Source organism: Miscanthus floridulus, chromosome 1, assembly GCF_019320115.1.
Source record: "Miscanthus floridulus cultivar M001 chromosome 1, ASM1932011v1, whole genome shotgun sequence".
Taxonomy (NCBI): Eukaryota; Viridiplantae; Streptophyta; class Magnoliopsida; order Poales; family Poaceae; genus Miscanthus; species Miscanthus floridulus.
Window position 1 is genome coordinate 98,636,648 of NC_089580.1, and position 11,738 is coordinate 98,648,385.

Sequence of the window (11,738 nt, forward strand, 5' to 3'; positions counted from 1 at the left end):
AAATTAGAACCACCCAATTTGGATCTACAAAACTAGAGATACAAATTTTACAAAACAGCATCCAAATCTAAAAATTTAAACTAGCTTTTGAATACAGAGTCACCGTCACGTGGGGTCCACACGTCAGCAGGGCCCGCATGGCAGTGAGACAGAAACAGGGGAGGGACTGCCGCAGTGCTTCGGTGAGCTTTTCCTCGTTGGTGCGGAGGGCTCAGTCGGTTGCGTCACCACCGTCGCCATCCCCGAGCTCAACCGCGTTGAGGGATGTATGGGGCGAACATGGACGGCGGCGACCATGGCAGACAGCGAGGACACCCAACAGCACGCTGGCCAACTCCGACCATGGTGTCACCCACCAAAAGGCGCTAGAGTTACCTAGAGATCTAACATAGAGATAACCTAAGGTAAGGGCGGCTATGGTAGCACCGGTGAGCTTGGCCGCATGCACGGTCAGACGGCGGCGCCCCGAGCATCACGGCGGCATGGCTGTTCTAGCTCAATGGCGACAAATTCGAGGACTATGTCTTCGAGGTAGATACTATGGCTCATAAGGGTCCTCATGCGCGGTATAAGAGGTAGGAAAGGTTCAAGGCGGCCGGCCATGATGAGCTCGTGCTCGCGGCCATGGCGGACATGGTGAGGTGCACCAGGGTGTTCCCAGGCACACGCTCAGTAGCATCTAGAGCTATTCCTACTAGAGCAGCAGCAGGCTAGCATGGTGCCGGACCAGAGGAAGAGGCAGCTCATGGTGCGGTGGAGTGCCATGGCCATGTGAACCACAAGCATGGCATGCTCCGGTGAAGTCTCCAACGGCAGAAATCGAAATGTGCCTTACCCACGGTTCAAGGGAGTAGAGCGAGAGGTTCAGGAGGTGGAGTGGAAGAAGATGTGGTGATGGCCAAGACAGATTGGCCAACAACACGGCGTCGACGGTGAGCTACGATGGCAACGCTAGTGGCGTCGACAATGGCGAGCAGCAGCATTGCGAGAGAGAGCGAGTGGGAGGCAGAGCTCGTGCGGTGAGCAGAGAGGCAGCAGTCGTCCTCCTCTTCACGCCGGCCAGCCAGGCACGTGGCGTCCATGCGGCCACAAGGCTCTGCTGCTGGTCGATCACTGTAGTGAGTCTGAAAATCCGATTCAGTTACCAAGTGAACCGACTGATAGGCGATTTTCAACGCTACATAACTCCTAAACCATGATGATTCAACTCATGGCATAGTTGACAAAGTTGGAGTACTAATTGAGATCTTCAACTTTGCCAATTGGAGCTCAAGCTAGTTCGGCTTGGTTTGGGAGCTACAACATGAACAAGTTGGGTATATGAAACTAAAATCCAGTCTTCACACTTAGAAAATTTCTAAGTGTTGAATACAACCCCAAAACTGACTTGTGGGACCTTTTTGAGCATGTTGTGCACATTTTCATGACTTGGCTTCTAAACCAAGTTTGTTCCTTATAAAATTTTCTACAACTTTGCTTTAGGTTGCTCAGACATGCAAACATTCTAAGCTACACTTTCTAAACAGTCAAACTCAGGAGCTCTAGGGGTCCATAATGGTCAAACCATGACTTGGGAACCTAATTAGGCAACATGATCAACATGAACATTGTTCCTAATGACATTCTAAGTATAACTAAGGCTCTTAGGAGAATAATTAGCCACACCACACATTGGTCACACCAAAATCAGGTATCACAAGCATTGAAACAAGGAAGAACAAGTGAAATGCTGCCTTTGTTTCAAAGCCATGTTTCACATGTTTCATGATTTTGTTGCATAGTACTAACTAACCATGTTTCACTAAAGTGAGTTGCACATGTTGCACTTGAGTGTTGCACACTATTCATTTCATAAAACAAACACACATGAAATATAACAATATGTTGCAATGTTTCAAAAACATGTTTCAGGCAATATAAGCTCATGAATGGATGAATGATGCTCATGTTCATGAAATGCAAGTGCAAATGTGGAAGCCAAACACCTGGGGTGTTACAAAATGAAAACCAAGGTGCATAGAATATGTGATTTCTCTATTTACTGCTATCATCCCTCATATTAGAAGGTTGTGTTTGTAATTGATGCCAAGGTTTGCAACATGGTTAATGTTTTGCCGTTAGATAATCCTTTAGATGCCCTAGAGAAGACACTTTGCACCCCTTTGTGCCTTTCTTTTGTGCTCTCATATTAACAATGTTGAGCAGTCAAGGTGTTCTACAAGTCAATTTGTGCCATTATGAGTCAAACACAATTTTAAAAGTGTCAAACAACATATTTCAGATTATGATTTTGAGTTGTTGATTGACATTAGAAAGGAAGCCTCAATGACAAAAGTAGTCCAACAAGGCTAGTTTTGCTATAGTGCAAGTCAACCCAACTTACTGTGCAACAGCACCATGAAGGAAAATTTTACTCAATCTTGGTGGAGTACTACTTCTCTAGTTAGTGAATACATGCAACCTTTGTTGTCCTCTAGACCTCGCCATCCTCCTTCTTTCTCAAGGAATTCCAAGGTGTACTTGTCCTTTGGTACCTTCCATGTGTTTTAACCTAGAGGTGGCATCACATTCAACCTAGATAACTGTTGCGCTTGGATATGAGGATTCCCTTAAGTATTGATCATCGCAAACACTGAGTCAATAGAGTTAGCTATCACATTTGCTGCTCACTCAATGGACTCAAATAATACAGTGTTATCATTAGAGAAAGAGAACTACACACATGGAACATTATGTAGTTGTCCATCATTTGGCATCTGAGTGATTGAACAGTTATGACCGGCATAGACATTGTCTATTGGTTACACGGTTTCTCATAGCCTCAGACGATGCTTACCCCATCTATGATCTCATCCCTTATGGAAGGTTGTACTCAAGCTACTTTGGTAGAGGATGACTTTTTAAACTTTGTAAATGAACATGGAACAAGTGTAATGAGTAGCTTTCAGAAGCCTATAGACTATTGCAAAGTTCACATGGTCCATGCTATATTCACTAGGAAAATAGATATTATGGGTAGTTAGTTTATGCTCCATAATACTCTCCATATTCCTAGAATGAAGTGTTGTGCTGTCTTGAATTCCTCCCAAGGTAACACTACTCATAGAAGTCAATGAAAGAAATTGTTCAAACAAAAATTTACTACGAAGAGCAAATATCATAAAGTTGTCTAGACCAAATTAGCCTCTCTAATACCCCAAAGTTAAGTCACCTAATGCTATCACTAATGATCGAAAATGGATGACATGCTTCTCTTCCCTTAAAAGTCTTTCGCATCGAATCTTAGGGCAAGATTCTCATAAGGGGGAAGGGATGTAACACCCCGGGTGTTAGTCATGAGTTAAGCAGTGAAATTGGACTTAAGTAGGATATGGCAAGCAATGATTATGATCTCTAGTTCATAGTTTTGAAGCAATGATGAAGGTGTTGAGGACCAATCTATGAAATTGAGTCCCAACTTGAACTTGGACAACACATCGTTGCTTACATGTGGACCCTGGTTTAGATTAGGCATGACTAATGTTAAACATGCTTATTTCATGTACATTTCATCAACATGCATCTATCTTGACCAGTGGAAAAGTTTTATGAAGTTTGGAATCAAGAAGTCCCATGAAATGATAAGTTATAATCTTTCTTGAATCGCTTCATTAGGTGAATGGGAACATGGGATGTCGACCAAACCTTGCTACCTCACCCAAATGACTCTAATTGAATTCTATAACAAAAGTCATGAAGGGTTCATGTTGAGCAAATGTCAAGAAAATGCTTCTAAGTGTGGGAATAGCTAAAATTGTCCTTTTCATGATATGGTTTTGACCTATGTTGACCAACTGTCTAGATTGCTTGCATGGAATTGGACCTTAAATAAAACTTGAAGTTTGAGTGGAGTACAACAAACTTTATTTTTGGACCAAGACCTAATTCAACTACTAAGTGGCTCAAACAGTGGTCTTAATTTTGAATGCGGTGCTGTTTTGGCCCCTCTGAAATATTTCTAAATCCCCGATCAGCAGCAGTGAGTTAACATGTTTACGACATTTTCTCCTACAAAAATTGTATGGTAACACAATTTAGTTCCTTAATAAGAGTTGGAGTACCCTTTGTGAAGGAAATAACAAAATAAGTCTCATCAAGTTTGGATCATGTTTGCACCTTGAAACTTTAATCCCAAAATGAAATGTTGGCTCTGAAAACCGCACTTTGGTCTGAATGTTTAGAACTTGTTTTCAGTTTTGTTTACTCATCTTCAGAGCTCTGGATCTCTCAAACCAATTCGAATCTCACTTGGATCCTTTAAGTAAAGTTGTTCACCACATGTAGCTCTACAACTCATAGTAAGAAAGTTTGATCCGCTACAATATGAAATTGGGAGTTAGAGGGGAGAAATTTAGGGATTCAGTCAGTTTTTTAACCAATTTGAAAAAGCTTCAGGAGCAGCGCCATCGTCCAACCATGCATAGGTGCTTATTGGGCGTGTGGCTCCCTCATGCCCTTGCATGTGTGCCACCTCACTCCCCTGCTCAAGAAAACAGAGACCTGGTGCCCTCCTCTCACTCGCTCTCTCTCATTCTCTTTCTCTCACTCTATCTCTCACACTCGGTTCCCTCACCCTCGCTCTACCCATTAATGCGGGCACACCCACCATGGCCACTGTGGTAGAGCACCTCCTCCACCACCGGTCCTTCCTCCTCCCTCCTCTGGTCGAGTTGGCCACTGTGCTACACCTTCCCCAGCCAACGTTGCCATCCCCAGCTGTCGCCGCCACCATTTTCCTCACCATCGCCGGACCCGGTGGCTTAGAGCTGCTGCTGCTCGTGATGTGGGGCTGTAGACCATCTTAGGCCAGGCCAAGGCTACTCACGAGTGCGTGCCGCCCCCCTAGCACTTCCCCGCCATTCACCGCCGCTGCCAAGCTGTCCCCTGCTTTGTCCCATGAAGAAGAGAAGGCGAAGGACATTGCACTCAAATTTGAAGAAAGGGAAGGGATTTTCTATAGAGTTGTGACTCATGTGAATAGTGGCTAGAAGGACTGTTTCGCTAGAATTTATTTTCGTGGAAGTTCAGGGTCCTCGGTGCAAGTTTGTTTTTTCTTTTATGGCCAAAATTTTGGAAAATCATAATAAATCGTAGAAAAATCATAAAATAGCAAATGAGGACTTTTTGGAATCCTTGTGAGTAGATATACATAGTAGAGTCATCATATGATATGTGTTAGTAGAAAGTTTCTGACGTTTTTATTTATTCTTATAAAGTGCTTTTAGAAATCCTTTTAAGTTTGTCTGATGTATATCTTGAGGTAGGAATGTCCTAAAAATGTGATTCTAGTTTTGTGAGTCTTGTTTTGTTTGGTGTTGGCTAAGAAAAATATTAAACCTATTGTTTGATCAATGTTTGTATGATGTTTTGATTTAATCATGATTAATGGTTAATTCTAGCTTGCTTTGCTTGCTATCGTCATATCTACTATTGTACTACTCCAAACGAACAAAAAACTTTATGCTAGTATACTTATGGCATGTGTGAGATCTAGTTAAAACTCCATAATTTTTGGTGCATTTATGGCTGAGTTATCAATTTAACTTGATTAATGCTTGATAAATGGTTTATAAATAATTTATATATGCAAAAATGTGAAATGTGGTTCCTTTGCCCTCGCATGGTAATATTGGGACCTAAGGAACCCTAATATGGCTATATGTTTATAGAAAATAATGGTCTTTAGAATTATCTTGTTCTCACATGTTTATTAATAATTAAGATTTGTCATTTTTATAGCAATTAAATTATAAAACCTAAGCATATGAAATTCATGCAGTAGCCATGTGTCGACACAGAATTTTCATCTCCATGCCAAGGACACATGCAGTAAGTCGGAAGGGTCTGCTCGAAGGAGCAGATCCGCCTAGCTTCAGCGCAAGGGTGGTCGATCCTGTGCAATCCTCTCGAGATGTGACAGTCAATTTGACCTTGCAATTGACAAGGAGAGAAAGCACATCAATAATTAAGGGTAGAACGTGTCGGTGTTGCTAGATAGTCCCAAATGTGCAGCTCTGAGAGCCGATATGAGAGGAGATCGACTAAATAGTCTATTCCAGTGTATTCATAAGAATAAATCAATTAAAGCTCATGGGGTCGTATAAGAAGAATCAGTTATCATTCTGGATAAATATTATTTAACCAAATATTAATCAATGGCAATAATATATCAATGATGATCGGTTTATGCAGAGCCAATGATTACAAGTAACCGAACTCCCTTTTGTATAAAGAGACAATTCAACACCACTTAACCATTTAATAAAGATAAATCTAGTGAACATGTTAGATCTCATCCATCACCATGACCAGTGGGGCATGAGACAAAATCATGCAGGCCATAGAAACAACAATAGACTCGACGACCCTAACTCATTACTAATATCAGTGGGGCATGAGGCAGAATCATACATGTCGTAACACAATAATAAGATCATGGGGCTAACATATCTTTTGACTTATCTCTACTTCAATGATCTCGTAATGTGAACTGTTCGTGAAAGCGCTCGATATTGGCTAAATAGCCAATTCAGGCATAGCGCATAGTTAAGGTCATGCCTTCTTAGGAATAGATCTACTAACTAACGATCCTCACTCCATGGTGCTAACAGTGGGGTGAGAGGCAGAATCCCACAGGCCATGATAACGGGCCATGAAACGGTTCTCGCTAACCAATAGATCTACTCAAGATCGAACATGCCTTAACCGCATGCTATGCACGATTAAGATTGATGTAAAACGGCCGATAAAACATAGCTCATCATTTAAGGTGTAGATTAGATCAACTTTAGATTAGCAAACGATGGATTAAATAAGATATAAGGCCGATCCAGATCAATCTCAATCAGGCAGAGTGATATTGCTGTAATTAGATAAATAATGAAAGCAATAAATGATATCGGTAACTTAATAAATCTACCAAAGGCTTCCATACTGAGGTAGAGCCAATAACTTGACCTTGATCTCACTCAAGTAGTGGGGTGTGAGGCAGAATCACATAGGCCATACTTGAATTAGACAATAGTCGATAACTAGCCTAGACTAGAGTCGCAGTGGGGGTCGACCGGATCGATGCAACCATATGAACAGAGGTATAAACCATGACGGTACTTACAGATAAGCAGTGGAGATCAACTGGATCGATGTAGCCATACTCGCTGAAGAATTCGCTGAGATCTACTCTACTCCTACTCCTAAGGGGTGGACAGAGCCAAAAAAAGTAATTGACTTGTATTTGATTGATTGATTAATTGTTCTCTACAATAGCCGGGGTTTGGTATTTATACCTAGAGCCTAAAATGAATCCTACTTGACTATGACTCAATACAATTCTTTGGTATGAAGGAAATATTCCTATTTTAAGATAACTTGGACTCTAATCTTTCTCCTTTTGTAGAGTCCGATATGTATCTTCTTGGTGCCAATCATACCCTATCATTGTTATCTGCTGACGTCATTCAGAGAGAATCAATCTAGTGTCTCATTTGATCTAGCAGGTATCAATCTTTACTCTATAGACTCCTTGATTGGCATAATCCTAGAAGCCTACGAGTTCCCACACTCTTTTTCCCAAATTTTGGTGTAAACACATACCCCCTAATTTTGGGATAAAATGATTTTATCCTAAAATTCTAGTTCACTGGTTTACCACGCCGCAACTGCACCATCCGAGATATACGCGCGACTCCTGACTCCCCGGCCCGAGTTCTATATAACATCCCAACAGTATATCTTACAACTTACTCGGCCTGTTCGCTTTCTCCTTTCTTCTTAAGCCAACTTCAAACAGCCGACGTCGTCATCACCAAGGCCTCAAACCCTAGCAGATCATCTGTTCTAGTTGAGCCATTGTCCAAGCGATCCTTGCCAAATCCAAACTAATTTTTAACCATGATGGTGACCGTCGACCACATCATTGAGGTATATCCCCAAGTTTCCATTTTCTGAGTATCGACCGCCACCCCATATCTTCTTTCTTTTTGAATTTATTTTACCTGATTTCTAGGAAATGAGGAATGAGATCTTGATTCCATCAGCTATCGTCCCTAATGCTTACTTTCTTGGGCCTATGGGTGATTCTGACCCATCCGATTTTATCCGTGAAGAAACCAATTAGATCCCCTTTAAACAGTTTGTAGTGGATTCATCCTCCTAGAATAAAACTTCTTTCAGAAACTGGCCTAACGCACCTAAGGGATGGAGAGATTGGTTCTGTAGGGTATCCATGAAGAAAGGCAGAGACTGGGAGCTTTATGACCTAAACCAATGCTTAACACTTTCATTGTCTAAAATGGAGAGGAATGATTCACTCTTGATTTTTGCTTCTTATTTCTGGTCTAATGCTCTGAATGCTTTCATTTTTGGTCACCACCCAATGACCATCACTCTGGCTGACGTATACATGTTGACCGGCCTTAGGATTATTGGATTGGTGCAACCTTATGAGTATTGGAGTGCCAGTTCCAAGAGATTGGCCAAGATAGCAGACTATACTGGATGGGCAAGTTACATTTTGAATCATATTGAAGATGGAGCAGTCATTAGTGAAAGGGAGTACGTGGCCTTTCTGAACATGTGGTTGGAAAGATTCATTTTCTACGGGTCATCTTGTGGTCCAACCTATAATCACAAACTCATGGTGGAGCACCTAGCATTAGGCAAGAAAATCCCTCTTGGAAAATATCTGCTAGGAGCTGCTTATCATCTGATACACTAGGTGGCTGCCCAACTACTGAAGAATGAATCAATGCAGACTATCAACGGTCCTTGGTGGCTGATACAATTGTGGCTCAATTTGGACATGCACAAGACTGTAAAGCCTGACCTTAAAGACTTGAGCTTTCCTTCCTCTAATTTTAGTGAGGAATATAGAGGCAAAGAAGGAAGAACTCGATGGTGTTCGAACTATGGTGAGGCTGCATCAGCCATAATAATCAACTTTGATGCTGGCCATCTCTTCAAAAAATATTACAGAGGGTTTGATGCGGCCGTCCTATCCTAGCTACCTTATAATGTGGGGGATGAACTGACTTTTCCTTTTAGATTCTGATTTGAATCCGGCTGTTCGGACAAAATAGCGGCTGCGATCTTTAATTCTTTTATTAAGCCCTGTGTTCTTCCAGCTAAATTTCATCATGGTTGTGGTAAAATGATTAAAGGCTCCTCCATCCCAGACAATCCTCCAACCTATGAATTTTACAACCCTTCATTTGTGGCCTGTCAGTTCAGCCTCGGTCAACTCCCCCTTGTCTGTTCTCCAAGAACACCCTGAAGCCGAGGGAAGATATCAGTGATGTGCTAGAAGCTTCCAGAGTCTTCCAATAAGGATCAGATCTTCCTTCCTTTTCCTTGCATGACTGGGTCAGGGCTAGCTTTTCTTCTAATCTCTTTGAATCCTGGTGGCAAGAATGACATTCCCATCTCTTCTGTGGGCCGATCTACCCTCTATGCATAGCTCTAGATAGGAAATTTGCTTCTGATAGTGAGGTAATCCCTTCATTCTCTTTTTGGAGAAATTACTTAGCGAATCTTCTTGCCAACTACCCTAACCGACCCTTCTAGGATATTGAATTTGAGCCTCCAAGCCAGGATAGGAGAGGGCGTCCAATAGATTACCAGTCGTCATGCCCAATTTCAAGGATGGGATCAACCGCACCTTGTTTGAAGAAGTTGATGAGAACCCATGCTGCTCCCATGATCATGACACATCAATCTCCAAAGCACAAAGTGATTCTAGGGGCAACTCAAGAAAGCCACTACTGGAAAAAGACTCCATAGGATAAGACCATTAGCTACTCAGGTGAACGATTCACACTCTCCTCAAACTAATGTTCAATTGTTTGATCCCAATTTCTTCATAGTTATCGAGCATCACGTCACAGTTTGCTTTGGGCGTAGGACAGTTATCTTAGGCACTTGATCCACCACCAACCGAACCTTCATCCCAGGAGAAGCCAATTTCAGTAGAGGCACCCAATGCTTTCTCAATGGCAGAAAATGTGAGTTTTATCCTTGATTTTCTGTTAACTTTTTGATTTACCTGGTTTTCCAACCTTTATTTAATCATTTGTCACACTTGACATATTCTGAGGAAATACCCATGCAAGAGCAAGGGCCTAGTAGTTCTCCTATTAACAATGATCCCGTTGACGCTAGGAATAGTCCCGTTGTTGATACTCATACTGCCGATTCCCCAATTCAGCATACACCTGATGGTAAGGAAATCATGTGCTCGGCCTATTCCACTGCAATAAACACGAATAAAAATCTCCCCTTGCCATTGCAGATACCAACACTGGAAATCTAGAGCTGATTCAACCAGATGTTATTGGTGCATCACCAGCTGCTCCCCCTCTTCTGATAGAGGCTACTACAGAGAAGGTACTCTATCTTTTCACCATCCATTTTGCGACAAACTGATTCAAACCTTTTAATCAAGATTTCCCCTATATATAGGCACTCGATCTTCCGGCATAGAGTTGTTCTTTCAATCTTGAGGAGTATTTTGATGAGGATGAAATCAGATCATCAGCCACTTCCTCTGCTGAATCATTGATAGAGGAGACCAGAAATCGACTAAAAGATATACTACCAGTATTCAAGAAGAACATAGTCGATTTGGTCCAAGATACTGAATCAATGCAGCGAGTTTTCTTGGCTATTCAGGGTGATTCATCCCCAGCTCTCTCTAGGGTCTTATCATATCTACCTATTTTTGAAGATTAGGCTTTGAAGGAAAAAACAATTCAGAGGAACTTGTCCAACCATGAAGCTTTGCTGGCTAAAAGGGACTTCAACATGCAAGAGGTCAAAGAACTGACACAGTTAATTGATGCTCTGAAGAACTCTTCCCTCGGGACCGATCTAGAGTTGTCCCAATTGGAAGCCAAACGTGTAGAGCTAGAGAGGGAGCTAGAAAACATGAAGGCCGTCATTGATCATCGCAAGTCTACTCTGGCTCAAATACCTGATGCCATCAAATAGAAGAAACAAGAACTGTTGGCCAAAGTGAAAGAAAGTAGAACTATCCATAGCAGCCTTGAGAATGCCCCTAGAATAGCTAAAGAATGTGAGCGCAAGATTGCAGAGGCTAATGTTGTCTGGCTTGCAATACTAAAAATCATTCAAGATGTTCTGAACGTGTAATTTGTAGGTCAACATACATATCTTGTTGTATTTCTTTCTTTGGCCAAAGAGCCGATTGGAAAGAGCTGATTCTAGATTTATGATCTTGATCTTAATTGAATCTGAAAATGCAGCTTTTATTTAGAGAACCTTTCGATCTTCTGCCTTCAGTCACCTGACGTCGCATCTTTCTCGGTATTAGCGAGGTGGCGCTTCTGCCTCTATTAATTGCAGTTGCCTTTTGTATTTCCCTAAGGCGTCCATCTCTTCGCTCTATGGCCTCAAATACCAGCCGAGGGCTCCGGCCTTGAACACATCTACACTCGCAACCGCTCCTATTCCTTTGCACTTCCCTAGCTTCATAACCCTATAGCGGTTTTCTCCCCTTCCAATAGATCCAAACAATTTCATGGCTGGTGAGGACAACCACGGCAAGCGCGCGACAGAGGAAACTCTATAGGAGAACATGCCAGTAAGCCAGTGCCTCCGACGCATGAGGTGAGATTGGTGCCTTCTGCGCATGGCAATGATCTATAACTTTCTATTCATAGGGGTGAACTCTTGTTTCTAGGTTT